At 47.9% G+C, this 19,620-nt stretch overlaps 1 protein-coding gene across 3 annotated transcripts in view; it reads left to right on the top strand.

Moving 5' to 3' along the window:
- LOC144768881 (uncharacterized) overlaps positions 1-19,620 on the top strand; it is a 993,034-nt gene that overhangs the window by 196,251 nt on the left and 777,163 nt on the right. The window lies entirely within an intron of this gene.

Raw genomic sequence — 19,620 nt, 5'->3', positions numbered from 1 at the left:
CATCCGTCGTCGAAGTAATCGTCGACGGGTACTTCGTCGTCTACGCTAACATCTTCGTCGACGAAGGTGTTGTCGTCGGCAGGACCCTCGTCGCCGGCAGTCTCGTTGGCGGTATCCTTGCTGTCGACAGTGGCTCCGTCGACAACGTCTTCGCCAATTCCATCGTCGTCGACGAAGTCCTCAGCGAAATCGACGACTAGCTCGTCTACGGGACCCTCGACTGTGCATTTTTCTTTGGCGACTGCAACCACCTTCACAGTGGCAACAGCAACGACCGCTGCCTCTTCCCAGAAACGACAACCAGTACCACTGGTTTTGAGCCCTTTGCAGCATTCCGCAGGGCTGCCTGCTCAACTGTTTGCGCCCGCAGATGAGGATGCCTCCGATGAATCAGATATAGATGACAACTTTCGGGCGGCAAATAGCCCGTCGGAACTGCATATAAAATGGCAGGACTATGATGATGGCGATCTAGAGTGCCATGTCTCCATTGCAGATGACGACAATGATGACAATCAAAGGGTTCCTATGGCTCAGTTGTCAATTTCGTTTATTTCATACCTGCAATATATGTTGGAAGACTATAATCGTCGTTTTCCACTCTCTACGCATGCCTCTCCGCCGCCAACATCGACTCCAGTATTTGTTCCAGTTGCACCAGTTCAGTCACCAGTTCCTCAGGACGTTGATGAGGATGATCATAATGTGGACCAGGGTGATGACACTGTTCTTACAGATTGGGACAATCATCAAGCTCATACTCTGTCCCCCTCCTCCCGATTCCCCTCTGGCATCTCCTCCAGTGGATATAGGAGGATTCCACCTCCTTAATGGAAAGGGCGGCAAAACGCTTTCCCTTGCCTTTGGTCACTAGACAGGAGGATTTCTTCTTATATGATTTCAAGGATCAACCTTTGAAACCAGTGCATGCCATACCAATTATGGACTTTATTTGGCAAGGAGTACTAAAACTTATGCAGTTACCCAATTCAGTTCTGGCTGTATTGCCACTCCTTGACAAAAAAATATAGGGCACCTGACAATTCACCTGCCTGCCTCGTTTCCCAACCATAGCCGGACTCTGTCATTACGCAGGCTGCACAAAAGAGATCCCGTAATCCAGCTTCTCCATTAACATCCCTGCCTGACCAAGAGGGGCGACGCGTGGATACCATCGGTAAAAGGTTTTCCGCCCAATCTTCAACTACAGTAAGGGTGGCAAATTCCTTGGCCATCCTTGGGCGGTATGACCGACAGATGTGGTCAGAGATGTCCGCATTTGTTGACCTTATTCCTGACTCATTCAAGGCAGAAGCCATGAAGATCCTGCAGGAGGGTGAAATAATTTAGTCTTAAATTATTGACTGGGCCATTGACATTTCCTCTATAGCATTCAGACAGCTGGCAGGAGCTGCAGTCTTGAGGAGACAGGGCTGGCTGAAGGCCACATCCTTTCGACCTGAGGTTCAGGTCAGAATACTTGACATGCCATTTGATGGGGAATCCCTCTTCGGCAAGCGGGTGGATGACGCCTTGGAGTCCATCAAGAAGGATACGGACACTGCTCGTGCCTTATGATCTCTCCAATATCGGAAACGGCCCTTTTGTGGAGCACGTGGCCGAGGCTCCTCATGCTCTTTTCATGGCTCTTCCTCTCAATACCGCTCCTATAACGACAACAGACAATGTTACTCGAACCAGAATCAGACAAGACAAACGGATTCTACACTGTACAGGAGAAAATCGACACACAGGGGACGCAAATCCTCTAAAAAGCAATTACTTTTTACAAATCAAGTCTCATCCTACTGCGAATATTGGAGGTCGAATCTCTCAATACTCCAATTGGTCAAAAATAACGTCAGATCGTTGGGCCTTGGACATGGTTTCGAAGGGCCACTCACTAAAATTTGTCAAGTTTCCTCCCAACTGCCCCCCGAAAGGTCCCCCTCCGGTATATTTAAAGGAACTGTTTGCACAAATTGCTGTTATGATCCAAAAAGGAGCAGTCAAAGTGGTTCCCTGATCACAACAGGGGACAGGTTTTTATTCCCGATTTTCTTTTTTTTTTTTTTTTTTTTTTTCCTTTATCAGAAAGAAATCAGGAGAGTGGCGCCCGATATTGATCTAAGGGCACTCAAGTACATCAAGTCAGACATTTCGCATGCTGACTGACCGAAATCTTAGTTCCTAAATCTCAGCAAGTTCCTCTCTACAATCGACCTCCAAGACGCCTATTTTCATTTGCCAATACACCAGAGACACAGAAAATACCTTCGATTCAAAGTAGGATCAAAGCATTTTCAATTCAAGGTCTTACCTTTCGGCTTTCGTTCCGCCCCCAGAGTATTTACAAAGATCATATCTCCTGTGGCAGCTTATCTAGGCCTGCAAGGCCTAGAAAATTACCCCTACTTAGACGATTGCCTGATAAAGGCTCCAACCTTTCTCGCAGCAAGGCAACATACTCAAACTTGCCTGTCAGTCTTCAAAAACTTAGGTCTTTCAGTCAATCACGAAAAATCGCAAGTACTTCCGGAACAGACAAAAGTTTTTCTGGGAGCATTGATAGACGCAAAACTGGCAAAGACATTTGTTTCTATAGAACGCCAAGCACGCCTCTCCAAATTGGTGGCTCTTCTACGATCAGAAATAGCAAGGAGGCCACCAGTATGCACTACATAAACAAGCAAGGAGGTACGAGATCACGGCTGCTCTCCACGCAGGCACAGCAAATCTGGGAATGGGCAATAAAACAGAGTCCAATTGACTGCAGTTCACGTACCGAACATCTCCAAAGCCCTTGCAGACTCTCTCAGCAAATCTACTACCGGAAACCACAAGTGGGAGCTACACAAAACCAACTCTAGAGTATGTCTTTCGCCTGTGGGGCCAGCCGGATCTGGATCTTTTTGCAACTCCACTCAATCGCAAATGCCTACACTATGCAAGCTGGCATCCCCCCAAAGGGTCGAGCGGGAATGCATTTTCGATCAATTGGTCGAAAATTTGCATACGCTTTTCCGCTGATCCCTCTTCTGCCTCGCCTCCTGCGCAAGATGAGATCACAGCCATGTGACATCCTGCTAATTGTGCCCAGGTGGCCGCGTCGACCATGGTTCACAGACCTCCTTCTCCTCTCTGTGCCCACCAATAACTCTTCTCCCACTGCCTCAACTTCTCACCATGAACCACGGACGGTTTTGCCATCCAGACCCGGCATCTCTTCAGCTCACTGCTTGGAACCTGAGCACCTTGAGTTTGCCCATTTAATAATTGTATCTAACTGTAGAGAAGTCCTCGTTCATGCACGAGCTCCTTCTACCATCAAGACTTATGGAAGCGCTTTTGTATTTGGTGCGACTCAGTAGACATTGACCCTATGCTTGCTGCCCCTGAGCAAATCTTACCTTTCTTCCTCCTCCTGGCAAGATCAGGCCTTTCTCATTCCACTCTGACTCTGAAGGTCTTCCTGGCTGCGATTTCTCGCTTCCGACACAATGGTTCCACATCTCTATACTCCTCTCGGATCATTCGCCAGTTCTTTAAGGGGCTATTACGGATGTTTCCGCCCATCCGACGTCCTCTGCCGTCATGGCGCCTGAATCTCGTATTGGCTCAGCTTCTCAAGCCTCCATTTGAACCAATCCACTCAGCGGATTGAAATTCCTTACTTGGAAGGTTTCCCTCCTACTCACGTCATTTCGGCGTGTGAGTGACATACAAGCTTTTACCATTCAGTGCCCTTTTCTACAGTTTTCAAAGGACGCGGTCATGCTACGTACGAACCCGAAGTTTATACCAAAGGTTCCATCAGACTTCCACCTTAATGAACCTGTGATACTCTCAACTTTCTTCTCTAATCCTCAGTCTCCTGCTTAGCGTACTCTTCATTCGCTTGACCTGAAGCGATGCCTCAAATTCTATATCCAACGTACTGCTGCATTTCGAAAGTCAGACCAACTCTTTGTAGCATATGGGTGGATGCGCAAGGGACATCCGGTCACCAAGCAGACCATCACCCGCTGGATTTCTTCTGCCATTTCCTTCTGCCATCAACGAGCTGACAAGCCTCTCTCTGCTCCGGTGAGAGCACATTCGACGAGAGCAGTAACATCCTCTACTGCCCTGATTGCTGGAGTGCCTCTGCATCAGATCTGCAGGGCGGCAACGAGGTCCAGCAGGCACACGTTCACGAGGCACTACTGTCTGGAGACCGCAAACGCTGCGGACACTGCTGTGGGTCAAGCGGTGCTACGAAATCTCTTCAAATAAAGGTGAGCATCTGTTGCTTCCTGCCTCCTGTCATAAAAGGTTTTCGTGTGTGTGTGTGTGTGTGTGTGTGTGTTCTTACAATATATCGCTATATGATTGCATTTTCATGAGTTACCTTTTATGATGGTTATGGTTATTTCTTACTGCTTTCTATTCTTATCCAAGCATGTGAATCTATGAAAGACACCCTAATACTGGAGAAGAACAAAAGTTAATTACCTGTAAACTGTGGTTCTCCAGTATTTGTGTCTTTCATAGATTCACATGCGACCCACCCTTCCTCCCCTCAGAGGCTCTCTTCTGCTCATGCACTCTATGGTCACCCTTGTGCTACGAAAATCTGAGGGCCTGAGCTTCTGAGGAGAAGGTTCTGGTGGGAGCTACAGCCTGATTGGCTGGAATATGGATCAAATAATTACAAGGATATGTTAGTGAAGTGTACACTCCCTCAATGCTATCTATTAGTCAATGCTGTTCTATGGTACTTTGAAGTTTTATTAAAATCTTAAATTTCTATATATTTTTTAATGTATATAAGTCTGACACAGAGAAGCAGGAAGGTGGGCATAGACCAAGAAGCACCATATAGTCCTTTTAAGCCCATCTCTCATTTTCTTCCACAAATGGCACAAGATGCGATCGACATCTTCTCCGAGACTGTGTTAAAGGATCTAATAAGACTTCGTACATCTAAAAAGAATGACAAAGGAACAGCTACAAATTCACTAACTATAGGACAAAGAAAAGCCTTAAAAAATCTTCAGGATGACACTTCAATAATCTACAAACCATCCGATAAAGGTGGTAATGTAGTAATAATGACTAAAGACATGTATGTGGAAGAAGCTAAAACACAACTTCTATATCGAGACCATTACGAACCCACCACCATGAAAAAATATCAAGAAAGCATACAAGAGTATGACAAGTTAATACAGAAGTGGCACAATAAAGATATGCTTAACACCGAGGAGTATCTGTTTCTACGATCCAACCACCCAGTAATCCCTACTTTTTACCATTTGCCCAAGATCCATAAAGATCTTAGGGCACCACCTGGCTGCCCAATAGTATCATCAATGGGCAGCCTAACTGAGAATTGTCATTATTTATTGACCACTTTCTCTTTCAATCAGTGCTGAAACTATCTTCATACATTAGGGACACCAAAGAGTTCATTGTACAACAACAGGACCTGGTGTGGGATCCCATGTATGTTTTGATTGTGATGGACATAACAAGTTTATATACTTGTATTGAGCACGTACAAGGCTTGAAAGCAATTGAATACTTCATGTTGAAGAGACCTTTAAAATATGCGGGACACAGTACCATGTTACTGGAATTTACGGAATTTTGTCTATTGAATAACTTTTTTCTTTTTCAGGGAGACCTCTTTAGACAGATCTCCGGGACCGCTATGGGCACCTGCTTCGCTCCCAGCTATGCGAATTTATTCGTAGGCTGGTGGGAGGAGCAGGTGGCCTGGTCCGTAGGGAACAGTGCCTGGACTGGCAATGTGATCAAGTGGCACAGATACATAGATGACCTCTTCCTGGTGTGGAGGGGGTCAGAACAAAGTGCCAGAGACTACATTTCCTATTTGAACATCAATAATGTCAATTTGAAATTCACCGGGGAGGTAAGCTCAGTGGCAGTGAGCTACCTTGACCTCCGGGTAACCATCATTGACAACCAGGTAACAACGTCCCTATTTCGCAAACCAACCGCTGGAAACAGCGTTTTGCATGCGGAGAGTGGACATCCGGTGAACCTTAAACGCAGCATTCCTTACGGGGAGCTATTGCGTCTTAAACGCAACTGCTCACGAGAGGAAGACTTCCAAATTGCAGCGAAAGCAAGCATAGACAGGTTCATACAAAGAGGTTATAGTCCTGCTCTTTTGACTCAAACGATGAAACGAGTATCAGGGACCCAAAGAACTGAACTGTTAAAGGAAAGGTTGACTCACAAAGAAAAGACACCAGACGAGGGTAAATTCCGTTTAATAACAACTTTCAGCAACAATGCCAACAGATTGAAAGACATACTGTGCCGGAATTGGCATATTTTAAAGACTGATCCCATTATTGGTGCAGACATACCAAGAAATACACTGGTAACCTTCAAAAGAACAAAATCCATTAAAGATTTACTGGTACATAGCCACCTAGATGCCCCCATAGTAAGGACAAACACTTTGGCGGAAATGAAAGGGTTCTTTCCTTGCGTCAAGTGCAAGGCCTGTGCATACAGCAAAAGGGTCTTGAACTTTGAAATTCCAGGGGTGAAGAAGAAGAAACAGATCAGCTCCTTCATCACCTGACAGACACCCTATGTGGTGTATTGCCTAGTGTGCCCCTGTAATTTAAAATATATAGGGAGCACAATCAAGAGTGTAAAACTGAGAATTCTTGAACATATGAGGGCGATAGCCAATAAGGACATGACCTCTCCAGTAGCTAAACATTTTGCTATTAAACATCGAAGCAACAGGGATATGCTACAATACTTTGGGGTGGACCAGGTACCAGAACATGAAAGGGGTGGCAACCGTCTGTTGAAATTGAGAAATTGAGGCGTTTGGAGTCTCGTTATATAATCGATTTGCAAACAAAAATTCCAATGGGCCTCAATAGTGGGGAGGAACTGGCTATCCACCTGGGTAGATGAATTGAACACTTAAATGTCAGGGCCAACTCATTTAATTCCGGTGGAATTTGTTTTTAACCTGGGATGTAACCCCGGTTACAACTTGGCGGTTTCTAGCGATAGGAACCGCCTAAGCCAATCCACGGCAAGATAGCAAAGGAATGTTCTACTCACTAGGCAACACTATATATTGTGGGGTAAAATGCATTAACGTATACTACTAAAATGTGATAAACTGTTTTGATGATCATGAAATGTACATAAGTATAGGATTACGATGTATACGTCCTAGCATTTGTTTGTACTCTATAGTAAACATTGTTACAATGTGGATATATCTGGTTTGCCGACTTACGGCACAATGAATTGATGGTATTTAATAATTTAAATGCGATTTTGCCAAATGAGCTATGGTACATTCCAATATGGCGCCCGCAGATTGTGAGTGGGTAGTCCTTCTACTGTTTCCACCGGAAATTGCGCTTCGCATAAAAAATGACTTCTAAGTAGCGTTTTTTGTTATTACATTCACAAAGGGCTTGACCCGAAACGCGTCTGTAAGGAATAAAGATAACACTGTAACTCACCCCGCGAGTGCTGCCTCTTCTTTCTCGGCCGGGAGAGAAGTTCTTGGAGCTGTAATATTGCACGGTGCACCAACCGTGTTGCGGCACCCACCGCCAGAGCCCCGTCGTGATTGGTGCAACAGGAGCGAGGATATATTTATAAATGTGTATATATTTTATGTATATATGTTTCTTACTACGACGGTGAAATATTCAAGCATGTGAGTCTATGAAAGACACATACTGGAGAACCACAGTTTACAGTTAAGTAACTTTTGTTCATCTCTACCGTAACCCTGTAAAGCAAGATTTTACTGTAAGTGACAGGTGTTACATAGAGTAACATGGGCTGGCTACCGGGCGAACTCGAGATAGCCAGCTCCATTATGGAACGACCGAATTGTCACGTTTGATGTCACTCTGTGCTTTTTTATTCCTAACACGATGCTAGTGTCAGGGGTGTGCTAGCATGCATGTAGGTGTCGCCCTGAGTTTGTTCCCACTTAAGGTTTAGTGCTCCAGTGCCTTGGCAGGCTTCCCCGAGCCATGTGCCGCCAAGATGAGTCTACTGTCCTGGTAGGATGTGCTAGCACTTCCCCAGGATAGACACAAAGACCTGGGCAGGAACAAAGTCACAGCTCCTCCCTCCCAGGATGACTAGTGTTTACAGAATTCAAGGCGGTGAGCCTCAAAGACTTCACTGCCCTTGATGTGCAAGTGTACTTGTCCCCACTCGAGGACAACACAGTTACTGCCCTGTCCATCCCGACAGGTGAGAAAATTAGTTATTCAGGAGACGTACTCCAAAATGCTAGCCACACCTTTAGGGTGGGCTAGGAAGTCTGTACAGCCAATTCTCATTACATGATAAAAAAACTTTCCTAAATGTGAGCAATGGATGGATATAAGCAAGTCAGCCAGCCAGCAAGAAAGAGGGTGAAGAGGCTATGCGGCAGGGCAGGGACAGAAACCAGTAATCTGAAAACATGCAGTCACTTAAGTGCAATACAACCAGCTGCCTGACCCACTGCCCCATGCCATCTGCTGAGGTTGGGGAGATGTTAATAGCAGTTGAATAGACCAATGGATGAAGAGTCTGACCTAAACCCTCTGATTTTTTTTCTATTAACAATTTGTTGAAAACATGGGGTCTGACCTCACATCTGAAATGGTCTCTGGGCAGAAGGCTCAGTGGGATTTTGAGTTTCCATTCGCTGACCACTACAGAGTGGATAACCGTTCTCCTATTCAGAAATGACTAATGTGTTGACATAGTCTTGCGAGGATGGCAAGTTGACCATAAAGGTATTAGCTCAGTGATACTATTATTCTGACGGTGTTGGACTTGGCCATTTCTGCAGGGTCATCCCTGAACATTTTGCCTTCCTCCAATATTCTCTCTGACCCGTTTTTGTTGGTTTAATATCTCTGGGCACTTTACCACTGCTGACCAGTGCTATAGTGCATATGCTCTCCCTACTGTAAATTACTATATGTGATTGGTTTCCATGATTGGCTTATTTGGTTTACTGTCAGACCCCAGTAAAGTGCACCTGGATTGCCAGGGCTTGTAAATATAAATGCTGCTGGTGGGCCTGCAGCACTGGTTGTGCCACCCACAGAAGCGGCCTAGTTAAATGTGTCTAAGGTCTGCCATTGCAGAACTTGCGTGCAGTCTGGTACTGTCATGCTGGCTGGGGAAGTGCACCCACTTGCCAGCCCCTAAACCTTCCTTTACTTCATGTGAGTCACCCCTAAGGTAGGCCCATGGGCAGGGTGCATTGTAAGCATAAGGTAGAACAAGCCCTGATGTGTGTGGCATGTCCTAATAGTGAATTACAGCCATTTTTCGTTTTTCACTATTGTAAGGCTACCGTTCTCATAAGCCAGAATGGGCTGCTGGAATTATTACACTATAATCCTAGCAGGCTCAGAACAGGGTAGAAAGTAAAGTTTAGTATGCCTGAACTCAGAATAATAAAATACTTATTTTAGTAAAGTTTATTTTAATATCCTGTGTTTGCAAATACTACTTTTAGAAAGTTAGTATTTGCTTGCCTAACCATTTCAGCTCGCCTCTGCTAGGGTGTTCTCTTTGCCCGTGAGGTGTCCTGTTAGAAGCGCCCCACCGCTGTGACATGATCAGCTGGGGCGCTAAGTGCGGTGGGCGTACGTCCGGTACCTTGGGTACGGCCCGCACCTAGCCTCACCGTCCGCCGCTCCCCCCCCCTTCAAGATCGGAGCGGACTCTGTAATCCAGGAGAGCCTTCGGCCCACAACGCACCGCTGTCCGATGTACCGCGAATTCTGAGGCCCCGAGCCGTAGTCGCAACACAAGGACCGCGACATGGGACGTCTGACCGGCCTCCTCCTAATCCGCCTAGAACCCTAAAGATAAACGGTTACCGTGCGCTGGGAACTGTATGCTGCCGAGTCACGCTGTAGAGTACGGCTCGCACCTCCGGTGAAAGTCATTGCACCCTGGTACGTGTGTGGCTGTACGCAGCGCCCCGGGCTGAAGAGTCCGTGAGGCGCGCATCCCGTAGAAAAGCCTTTGTTTATTGTAGCCCGGTACGCGTTGCACAGGAGTGCTACCCCGCGTACCTTCCTTGTGTCCATTGCCCGCACCGTACCTTGCGTACCGCAAGGCGCGTGAGGTTCGGCACGGTCCCGAGGTTCGCACCGAAATAAGCGCACAGGAGTCCCACGAAGCGCACAACCTGTTTTTAAAAGACAACGAAATAACTAAACATTGCATTTAAGAACTGTGGCACCATTTTTAAGAGTTAGTGGAACCATTTTAAAGTACTAAGCCTGTAATCCAAAGCCTGCTTGAGAGGGTGAGCAGGGGTTATTTCTAGGAGTAGTCCTTTGCCCTGACTAGAGGAGAGGGTCCCTGTTTGACACAAGTGCATACCTGTGCCAACCAGAGACCCCCAATTCTAACAGACTGCAAATGTTTAAAATTTATCTTGGTGCATTGTTGGTTTTTAATGATGATTAGTTATTTAATGCATGCTTGTAACTGTAAAATACTTTGAATAAACAGTTTATTATTCCAACTATGGACTACACTGTAACTACAACCTCATTGTAAATGTTACCGGTTATTTATATAGTGAAGTTCTTGTTACTTACTTGGCTTCTTGGTGCTTGTTCATACTAGATTGTTCATTGTGATTGATATAGAAGTGATTTCTTATTGTGTAAGGTCATTCACTGGATAGCGTTGGGGTGTGTGGTTTCGAGTGTGGGTGTTGTCTTACTAGCAGTATTCCATAAGTCAAGTAGCTGAGTGCTCATGACCTAACCTTACTACTGTGTGTTGGTTTGCAGTTGTGTTTTGGGCCTTTCCTCCCGAGTTGTGTCTTATTATGGTAGTTTGTCACACGTTTGGGGCAAATGGACCTCTTCTGGTGTATTGTATTCTTCTAATAGCCATGTTTTGCTAAAGTTAGTAGCTGGGCTGTTTTACTTCTAATGGCCAAACTAACAATCTGATTTTGGAAGAAAGTATCTTGGTGATTGATTAGCATCTAGTTTGAAACAGGCTGCCTAGTGATATCCTGACTGTCTGGTGGTGTTCTGTTCTCGTGTGGTTGGATCCTATCACTTGCCCCTGTTTCCTGAGTTTCCCTATTTATCGTTTCAACGTGCTGACTTCACCCTTAGGGACCACTAAATTCAGATTGAAAAGGTTTGGTATTTGGGACCTACATATTTTCGCCATCAGGAGTTGTAAAACTTCAAGACCATTCATAAGGTGAACAGTCTCATTTGACAGGGTGTGGTGTTAAAGGATTCTAGCTTCTTTCCAAATTCCTTTCAGTCAAACCTATGTAAATGATTCCCCATTGGTAAGAGATGGTGCGATAGTGCCATTGATTTGTTTGAGGTGGAGAGGATTGGTAACTAGTATGTGTATAATTGAATTTTAGGCTTTACTGATAAGTCGGGCCTAGAAAAATCACAAAAATGTTACTAGACCTGCTGGTCTAGTGACTTAAATAATCTACTCGACCTATTTGTAATGCTCTTGACCCATAAACTGGTTTCAAATGATGTGATAGGGGGCAAATAATTTAATTCATTGATCTGTCCTCCTCTTAATTATCACACATGCGAGCACCTTCAAATGTGCGAGTTTAGCATGTCTGCTGTACGAAAACGTTTGTTTGATTTAATAGACTAAACATAATGCCTAGCACCAGCACTCTTCTTGCTGTATTTTAACAGGGTGATCCAGTATTTTAAGAATCACCCTACTGATGCCCCTAAATTGGACGGCAAGGTGATCCCTCTGCTCATGTTTGCAGACGACACCCTGTTAATTTCTAAAACGCAGCAAGGCTATCAGAAGGCTATAGCGCGTTTCAAGGTGTTGTGCAAGGACTCTGGTCTTACCATTAAGGTGAGCAAGACAACGTTTATGGTGCTGCACAAGCTCGTAAGAGGGAGGGTGGCTATGAATGGTGTTATGCAAGAACAGACCCAAGTCTTTTCCTACCTTGGTATAACTTTGGGTTCCAAACTAGACTGGAGACCTCATTAATAAACTGGCTACAAAACACGCACAACTAGCTGGTGCCCTAATAAAGGAACTCCGCCTCTCAGCTACAAAACAGATTGCCCCAGCGCTCAAAATGTACAGTACCAAAATAAGCATGTCAGTCCTTTATGGGGCAGAACTATGGGGGTTCAGTAATTTAGCATCAATAACGAGCTCCCAAAATACGTTTGTGAGGGGAATAACTGGCCTTTCACCTTCTACGCCATTACTGCTCCTCCTCTATTATCTGGGATGCCAGCGATTAGAGGACGTAGCACAGTTTAGACCCGTGGCTTACTGGAGGAGACTGGGTCACCCCAGAGCTCTCCCAGTACACCTGGGCTTTCCTCGAAGTTAGGGATGCTGATCGCGCCAGCAGAATTTCCTGGATGAGAGAGGCAGGGCAGTCTATACTGCCATGGGCTTGAGTTCATTGTGGGAGAATCCTACTGCTAATCCTTTTCCGACCAGAATGGCTTTTAGGGAGCTATACTGGACGATGGTCTCAATGAGAAGCGTCAGGACTTGTACTAGTCCATCTCTCACAAGAGATTTTTACGAGCTAAAACATGTAACTACGCATGAAGGGTACTGGGATTTTATCACACTTCCCGGAGATAGGAAGCGGTACCACCAATTTAGGGTGGGAACGCTTCCCATCAAGTCTTTCACCAGCAAATGGCATGCTAAAACCAATATAAGTTGTCCATTTTGTCCATCTCAGCCGGAAAGTATAGCACATATCTGAAAGAAACAGGTTAGTATTAGATTCCTTACCTTAGAATATCCCCAGGCGTCAGACTGGATCTGGAAATGTTTGCGTAGCAGTCCCCTTACGCGTCGGTAGGCGTCGTCTGCGGCTCCGCGTCCGTCGTCGGCGCCGGGATGACGTCGCCAGCGCCGGGATGACGTCGCCGGAGTACTTAGACGCCGCCGTCGCGCGCTTTAGTCAGTTCTTCTTTTTGCCGCGCCAGCAAGCGCCGATCTGGAAAAAGTTGTACCCTAGTCAATTTGTGACTAACTTTTTCGATCCTTTTTGATCATCTTTCGAATCTCTCGACTCCGGTGCCGGTAGGGATGCCCAGGTTCAAACCCTGCGTCGACTGCAACAGACTGTCGGTTACCGGCCCCCATCGCCGGTGTCTTCACTGTCTAGGCCCTGACCACGACGACAAGTCCTGCTCCGACTGCCGGGCCCTGACGTCTAAAGCTAGACGGGAGCGGTACCGCAAGCGACTCGAGGGCCGGCAGTCAGCCCCGCGCCGCTCGAGGTCCCGGTCCGGAAGGAGGTCGAGGGACCAGAGTCACCACAGTTCCGGGAGTCGTCTTCGGGCTCGAAGTCCTCCGGTAAGAGGCACAAGAAGTCGAAAAGACGACATCGCTCTTCTGACCCCTACCCCCCCCCCCCCCCGACGCTCGCGCGACGCGGTCAGGGGTTCGGGCGACACCGCTCGTGTCTCTGCCGGTACCGCATGCGTCACGGCCTGCTCCATACCCGCCGGTCCCTGGGCAGCACGCGACGCCGTAGGAGATCGAGGCCTTCCTCTCGGCCACTAGGTCGCTCACTCCTCCGTCTGGTTCCGCGGCGCCTTCGGGCCAAGCGGTCCCGACTGGGTCCCCCAGCGGGCCGGGTGCTTTGGCCCCTGTGCCGTCGTGTGCTTCGGTCCCGACGCCGCAGGGCCCTGTCGGATCCGGGTCGCTGCCGGTCGACCTCACGACCTCGCCGGCCCCCAGGGTGCCGCCCCCGACGCTGTCCCAGGACGACGCCGTCCTACCCTCAATTCGGGTCCGGCGCCGGAGTGGCACCGCTCGGCGCCGCTCTTGACGCCGATGGGAGAATTTTACTTCTACGACCCGGCCCTGTCCTTTGAGCCGGAGTATGAGGCGATGGGTGACGAGGGGGATTGGTAGGGGTCTGAGGACCCTCTGACACGTGAGTGTCTGTCTTTTCAGGACTGGACAGGTGAGCTTGGGGAGGCCAGTGGTCTGGACACTTCGCCCGACACTGATTTTGTCTTCCCTCCTACCGTGGCTACGGAGGAGGGGGCTGCCTATAGTGTGGTGCTGACGCGGGCTGCCTTGGGCCTTGAGCTCCCTGTTGCGGCCGTGAGGACTAACCTCCTCACAGAGGTCCTTAAACTGCAGACAAGCTCGGCCGAGCCTCTGCTGCCTTTTAATGAGGCCTTGTCAGACGTTCTTCTGGGCACTTGGTCCAAGCCCGCTACAGGTCAGCCTGTAGATATGAACGTGGCCAGGCGCCACCGCCCGGCTCCGGAAGACCTTGCTTCCTGTCCACCCAACCCACTCCCGAGAGCCTGGTTATCCAGGCCTCTAACTCCCAGACCGCATTCCTGTCGGCTCCCCCCGATCGGGAATCCAAGAGGTATGAGCAATACGGGAAGAAGATATTCTCCTCCCTGAGTTTGGGATTGCGGTCAGTCAACACCGCTCTCTGTGGGTCACGGTCGCGGACGTGCTGCAACAATGTCCGGAGGAGGTCCGCACTAAACTCGCCCAAGCCCTTGCAGAGTGTTGAGATGCGGCACAGTATTCCATCCGGTGTGGGCTGGATACCATAGACTCACTGGGCAGAGCGATGGCAACGACGGTCGCCTGGTTGAGGTCCGCCAACTTTTCAGCTAATGTCCAAAACACCCTTATGGACATGCCGTTTGATGGCCATCGCCTCTTTGGTGACAAGGCAGACCATGTGCTTGAGCGCTTTAAGAACTCCAGGGCTACGGCCAAGTCCTTGGGCCTCTCTGCCCCGCGCCTGCAAACGGCTGCCTTTCTCCCCTTTTCGTGGCCAAGGAAGGGGCGCCCCCACACTTCCTGCCAGCCACGGGCCGCAGACTACCATCCAGCGCGGTGGCAGAAGTGGAAACCGCGTGGCGGCAGTCTGGGACAACGGCGAGGCCAGTCCACACCTACCCCTGCAGCATCTGCCTCAAAACCCTCCTAGTCAGTGCTTTCAGGCCCATGGTGCACTGTCACATCAGACAGGTGGGTGCTGCAAATCGTCCGAAGGGGCTACTCCCTCCCCTTCGAGGTGTTCCCTCCAGCCATGCCACCGTAGTACCACCGCGTGTCGGGGGATCACTTGAAACTTCTGCAAGAGGAAGTTACGGCCCTCCTGGCCAAGGGGGCCATCGAGCGCGTTCCTGGGCCAGAAGTAGGGTGTGGTTGTTACTCCCACTACTTTCTGCTTCCCAAGTGGGGCAAAGGGGGCCTACCCCTATCTTGGACCTACGAAACTTCAACGGCTTCCTCCGGAAGGAGAAGTTCTTGATGCTGACATTGGCTCAGGTCTTAGCTGCCCTAGACCCTGGAGACCAGATGGTAGCGTTGGACTTGCAGGACGCTTATTTTCACATCCCCATCCTGCCGGCCCACCGGCGTTACTTGCGGTTCACGGTAGGCCACGAACATTTTCAGTTTACCGTGCTCCCCTTCGGCCTTACCAGCACCCCACGGGTGTTCAGGAAAGTGATGGCGGTGGTCGCAGCTCATCTGCGCAGGTTAGGGGTTTGTCTTCCCCTACCTCGACGACTGGTTGTTGAAGGCGGGCTCGCCTCAGACAGTAGTCAGCCACCTCCAGACTACAGCTGACCTCCGGCACCTGCTGGGGTTCTCCATCAATGTGCCGAAGTCACACCTGTGTCCCTCTCAGAAGCTCCTCTTCATTGGAGCGGTTCTAGACTCGGCGCAGTTTCGGGTTTATCCTCCCAAACAGCGGGTTCGGGATATTCAGGCTCTGATTCCGATCTTTCAGCCTTTATCCCGAGTCTCGGTCAGGTGACGCTGCGGCTTCTGCAGTTGATGGCCTCCTGCATCCTTTTTGTGCATCACGCCCAGTGGCAGATGCGGGCTCTGCAGTGGGACCTGAAGTTTTAGTGGGCCCAGCATCGGGGAAACTTGTCCGACCATTTCTTGATCTCGGAGGGCACTGCAAGACAGTTCCAGTGGTGGCTCCCGGACAGCGATTGGGTCAGCGGCAGATCCCTCTCCCTTCCCCAACCGGAGCACGTAGTTGTGACGGACGTGTCCCTCCAGGGCTGGGAGGGGCCACATGGGAGAGGTGGAGATCAGAGGCCTCTGGTCTCGGGCGGAGTCCCAGCTCCACATTAACCTTCTGGAGCTGCGGACGATCCGGCTTGCACTGAAGGCATTCCTCCCCTCTGTCCGGGGAGTGTAGTGCAGGTGTTCACGGACAACACCACTGCCATGTGGTAATACAACAAACAGGGCGGGGTGGGGTCATGGACCCTATTGCCAGGAGGCTCTGCGCCTCTGGCAGTGGCTGGAACATCAGGGCATGACCCTGGTGGTTCAACACCTGGCAGGTTCCCTGAACGCCAGGGCGGACAAACTCAGCCGTCGGTGCATGATTGATCACGAATGGCGTCTGAACTCAGACGTGGCGCTGTAGTGTAGTTCCTATATTCCCAATAGGCTCTGCGCATTGGAATAACAAACGATAGTTTAGACGTAGGACTGAGGTTAGACTTAATTATGAATGCCAGCTAGCTCAGAGGTCACTAGAAACTTTCACGAGTAAACAAGAAGATGTTTACTTTACTGAATAGACAAGAAGGGATTAGTTTCTGACAACCGCATAAACATAGCGATACAAAAGGGGATGATGGACGGAGCGTTTGAACAAATCAAACACTCACCCCCAGTCAACTGATCTGGGTTTAATCCATCACCATTCTTTAGTTCACTCAGCCACCCCAGTTCAGACATGGCTATATGCAAATCAGTCTGACCCTGTGCCTTATGGGAACAGTCCAGCCTGAACTGCCAAGCCATGTCTTCCTTGGACCGGAAACAAGCATCCTGGGACCGGTTTCGGATTCATAATCCTCATCAGCCAGACTATCTTGAATCCAGTGGCCAAGTGAACAAGGGACTCACGTCTGAGTAAGTTTTTTTGTCTTGCTCTGTTTTTTTTATATAAATTATTGTGCATTGGATGGATTAACTTGACGACCTAACCTCTTTTGTAGTGTTGTACTGTTATTTATACGAGATTGGAATGCTTATGTTTTTTAATATGTATAGTCTTGTATGATATGTATATCGAAATAAAGACTCCTTTGAATTGAATTGACTAAACATTCTTTCCTATATAATAAAAATCTAGCCACATATAGGATACACATGAACCCTGAATTGCCTCTTAGTTCATTAACTGCATTTTCATCAGGGCCGGGACGTTATTTAAATCATGTTTAAAAACGGTGACTTTTAATAAAAACATAACTAAAGCATCAAGTAGCAGCACGCTGCCATTTGTAATCAGCAGATTTTACTTTGAAATGGCCACACACTTTCCCACTGACATGCAGCATTATTGATGAACCTATACGTTGCACAAAGAATGTTTTGAAATAGTTTCTGAAAATGTCACTTGCACATCACCAAGGGAAGTGTTATGGTTTGTTTTGCTCTTCTTTAACTCTGTTTACGTCACAATTCTTAATTACAAAAAAATTGCTTTTGTAATTCCTGACATATTTTGAAATATTTGTAGTATTAACAAACAGGCTATTTATTTAAATGTTACTTTTTTGTTAAGTGAGCTGTCTAAAGATGCCAGTTATTTTTTTCTAACTCTAGTATGAGAGAAAAATCAACCTCATTTTCCAAGCAGCAATTAGTTAAGACGAACTTGACATTTGACCTCTTTCCTTTAACAGGGAGCAAATGTGACAAGCTCAAACAAGATTTAATGGCATCTTTATTTCTCATTCTCTTTCTGAATTAACAGAACTATTCCTTTCCAGCAGAAGTTTACTTGCCAGATTGGGTCTAGTAGGTGCTGAAAACAGCTCGATCTGATAAAATGTTACTCGCAATTGAGAGTAGATTTTTCGAGGCCTGATATGGATATTTAGGCAAGTTCTGGAGATGTGTGGTGTCGGTGTGTGAGGTATGCAGCATTTGGGTTTGCATGTTGGGGGATTGTATTGTTATCTTGCGTATAATGGTCTGGTGATGAGGCTGAAGTGAGTAAGTAGCTAGATGGTGAGGCTGGGAAGGTGTTAGCAAGTTGGTTCAGGAAAGGGGATAGGAGGTTATGTTACAGTAGCTAAAAGTATGTCACATTTCTATTATTGAGAATGAAAGTTTAGAGATAGAAAAGGGGAGAACTGGACCCATGAAGAATGAAGTGACATGTGGTGAGGGAGTATCAGGAAGACCATACAAAGCAGGAGGGTCAAATACATTGATGAAATATATGCCTAACTGTGGGTAACAAATGTAATGTTTTGAGTTTATGGGATGGCAATGGAATATACATGTGAGATTTAGGTTGTGCATGCTTATATGCGGCTGCGTGTTGCCCTGGAGTTGCTTGGACTCTAAGTTTAGTTGGTTAGTGGGGGAAAGAAAACTGAGAAAGGGGGATAGATGAGATCTAGTAGAGGGTGCAGTGATCGATTGACTTATTTTGTGTCGGTCATGTGATTTGGGCAAGAGTGGAATAGTACAGGGAGTGTTCCGTAAGTCAGCAATGAGGACAGAAAAAAAAGCCCACCTTTCCTTTTCACTGTTTTTATTAGGTCTCGCGACCTATCGATGCGCGCATCGAGCGGAGCGAGAATTCAAGTAGCCAAAATCCTCATGAAACCACCAGCTTTCTGCTGGCGTTTTCATGAAGTTCACGTGAACCACGTGATCAAAAACGAACGCGCATCAGCCTCCCTCCCTCGTAATTGCATTTGCCGCACAGCACATCAAAGGGCTTCGCCCAGCGTGCGCTCTGCGGCTTCTCGGCTTCTCCTCCCCTAATTATTCTTGGATGGCCGGCCGGCCGGCACACAGCCTTCCTTGCATTTCTCCTCCCCCTCCCCAGCCAGCTTCCCCCAGGCCGTGTTCCCTCATCCCTCGCACCCCCTCCAGGCCCCCACCATTTGCTTCCATTTGTTCTCTTTCCCTTTCACTCTGTATTGTCGTGTTCGTTCATAATTTTCCTTTCTCTCTAACTTTTCTTTGTCTGCGCCCAAACCCCTTTGTCATGTGCCTTCTGTATAAACGCTTCCCCCACTGCCCCATTATTACCGTACCCAGTAGCCCCCCCCCCCCTCTTCATAGGGATTACATCTGATCCTTCCAGCACTGGAGATTTCCCGTCCGCGCTAGCGCCGTGCACACGCTGTACTCTGCTGCTGCCTGCGAGGTACAGTCTGTCTGTCCTGCCTCAGAGCACACTCGAGTCCGCGCTAACGCCGTGCACACCCTGTACTCAGCTGCTGCCTGCGAGGTACAGTCTGTCCTGCCTCAGAGCACACTCTAGTCCGCTCTAGCGCCGTGCACACACTATACTCTGCTGCTGCCTGCGGGATACATTCTGTGCACTGTTTATTTTATGTATTTATGCGTTTTTTTATAGCGCGGACTTTACCCGAAGGCTTCAGAGCGCTTCACAATAGGAACAGTAATGATACATGAGAAAATTACAAGTGAACAAATTACAAAAGCAAACGTTAAGTCACATGAATCAAAAGTGACAATTGTGAGCAAACAAAATACAAGAGGAGCAAACGGTGCAAAACAGGAGGAACAAGCATT

This window comes from Lissotriton helveticus, chromosome 7 (genome assembly GCF_964261635.1).
Source record: "Lissotriton helveticus chromosome 7, aLisHel1.1, whole genome shotgun sequence".
NCBI classification, from domain to species: Eukaryota; Metazoa; Chordata; class Amphibia; order Caudata; family Salamandridae; genus Lissotriton; species Lissotriton helveticus.
This window is presented reverse-complemented; position numbering and strand designations above follow the sequence as displayed.